The sequence below is a fragment of the Poromitra crassiceps genome (assembly GCF_964638095.1).
Source record: "Poromitra crassiceps genome assembly, chromosome: 4".
NCBI classification, from domain to species: Eukaryota; Metazoa; Chordata; class Actinopteri; order Beryciformes; family Melamphaidae; genus Poromitra; species Poromitra crassiceps.
Window position 1 is genome coordinate 48,727,921 of NC_139626.1, and position 2,567 is coordinate 48,730,487.

A 2,567-nucleotide genomic window follows, 5' to 3' on the forward strand; every position below is an offset into this window, starting at 1 on the left:
ATATGTGGTGGAAATGAGCCATTATAGTCTTCCTGACTGAACTTACGTTAGAACTACATGTGTTACATACAAGGGGGTAGCTCTGTCTGTCAAAATTGAAGTCAATGCGGAAGTGCACTTAAACCTGCATTATTTTGAATGGCAGGGGGCGACCCATTGGTTTTTGGCCATTGCCATCTTGGATTTCGACACAAGTCCAGGGGTTTCCCACAGAGCACGGCCTGCTATTGGTCCATGATCGGCGAGCTGTGTGATCAATGGACAAGCGACCTGTCAATCACACCCCAAAACATAGTCTGCAACTAGAACGTAGTCTGAAACTAGTGATTGAGACCATGGCCCCTATTCTCCCACAGGTAGGGTTGGGTACCGTTCACATTTGAACCGATACCGGTACGGTACCGGTACCTGGAATTCGGTACGGTACCAAAAACGGTACCTTTTTCGATACTTTTTTGAGTAAAAAAAAAAAAAAAAAAAAAAAAAATTTTTTTTGCTACAACAAAAATGTACAGTTTCTAAAACAAATAAGTCCAAACTTCTCAATTTCAACATTGTTCTTTATTTAGATTTTTTTTTGTTTAGCAGCAGCACCCAACAAAATAAAACCCCTCCCTCCCTCCCTCCCTCTTCCCTCCCAAACCAAGAGTTTACTTGTGCAAGGTAATGGTCTGCTCCATCCATCAGCGGTCACTGCAATATGGTCAACTGCCCTGAGTTCCTCCTTCACATTCTTCTTCTCAACACGACACCAAGCTGGAATAAGTGTGTTTGTGAGAAGGTCTCTGGAGGGAGGGGAGTATTTTGGGTTCAGGGTCCCTGTCATCTCCCTATATATAGACAATAAAAATAACTATTGTTAGTAACTTAGCTTACTCTATGAATATCACACACACACACACATTATCACCCATTTATACATAAATAAATAATTTACCTGAACCATGGAGACTCCACCGTTGCGAAGGGCAACATGCCTTTTACAATGAAGGCAGTCACTGGCCCTGTGGCACTCATTTACTTTCTGCCGGGGTAAAGCTGCTTTCTTCGCCAGGGTGAAGGGTGTCTCCTGTGCGACTCTCACACGGTGGCCTAGCAAAGAAAGCAAGAGTGTAACGTTGAATAACACGTCTCACGGTGACACGAACTGAGGATAATAATAACGTTAGCAACGCTAGTTACGCTACTAAACATGCTAAGCTATAAGCTACAACTATCCAGCTAACGTTAGCTAATTAAATGACGTTACCTGATGTTGAAGAAGTCGACGCCTCACTTGCGACACTTGAAGTTTCGTCGTCGTCGCTGTCCGTTTCAGCTAACGAAGCAGAGGAGCTGCTGGCTGTAGGTGCGTTGCTGCTGGTGGGGCTGCAGCGTCCCTCAGGCTATCGAACACTTTACAGTCTTCCGCATTTAAAAAGATTTTATGCTTGACCAAGTGTTTCCTCAAGTTAGAGGTGTTCCCCTGGCCAGCTTTGCACTTCGCATCGCAAATGTTACAGCGAGCGTTGTCTGAGTCTATCTTTGTGAAGTGTAGCCAGTGCCACACTTTGGACCGCAAGCGAGAGGCCATCTTCTTCTCTTCAGCTTGTTTTGGCAGTGACGTGATGACGTAACCCACCCTCGTGTGTGTTGCCTTCAAGTTTGCGTCGGAATTTCTATCTCGCTCGCTGTCTTTGTATCACTGAGATGCGTTCAAGTACCGACATTTTTAAATTATAATAGAAAAAAAAGAGTACCGAAATGAGGTACCGTTTCATGTCATGTGAACTGATACTCGGTAGTACCGCCCACTTTCGGTCGGTGCCTGTAAAAGTACCGAGTTCGGTACCCATCCCTACCCACAGGCCTTCGGCGCTAAAATACGTGCCTTGCGCCTGCCTCGGGAAGATATCAATATGGCTTTACGCTGCCAAATGCGCTTTAGGCCGAATGGGCGTGGCGCACTCCCTGAATGGGCGTTTCGGCGTTAAATATTGGCCTAATGATATCTTCCCACCTGGCGTAAATTTAGCACTTTGCGCTTTTGAAAACCAGGCCTATTCAGTGCGCTGGTTGCGTGGAGCGCTCCCCTCTGGCTCCCCTCTGGCTCCCCTCTGTCACCCTTCTCTGTGTCACGCTCTCCCTCTCTCCTCAGTCTGACAGGCACAATACGACTCTATCTCTCTGACTCCCTCGCTCAGACAGACACAACACACTTCCCATAGGAAAAATAAGTTGTAAGTTCACTGCCTGGCATGTCCCAGCATGCATTGTGGTACTCCATTTCGCTACTAAATAGCAACCAAATGAGCCGAAAACCTATATAAAGGTCGATCTAAATAATGTGTAATGGTAACACAACCTGCAATTGTAGAACATTTCAATATTGGACCAAATAAAACATCGAAATGAAAACACCACCCTATGTGAAACATATATGTCCTCCTGGGCCTATATATATCTCTTGTCGATTTAACGTGATTTAGATAAGTGACAGCGGAACGCGCTTCTACTGTCATCTGCTATACTGTGATGTCCGCTCCAATAACTTGGCCCTACTTCACATTTAGTTTTACAATAAAAAC

General features: G+C 45.2%; 1 long non-coding RNA gene across 1 annotated transcript; it reads right to left on the minus strand.

The window, feature by feature from the left end:
* Positions 1 to 635: 635 nt before the first annotated feature.
* On the minus strand, positions 636 to 1,345 carry LOC310774575. Its single transcript, XR_014552604.1, has 3 exons — positions 1,250 to 1,345; positions 938 to 1,092; positions 636 to 830 (listed from the first exon to the last, which is right to left on the minus strand). It is a non-coding gene; the product is annotated as an uncharacterized lncRNA (long non-coding RNA).
* Between the last annotated feature and the right edge of the window lie 1,222 nt (positions 1,346 to 2,567).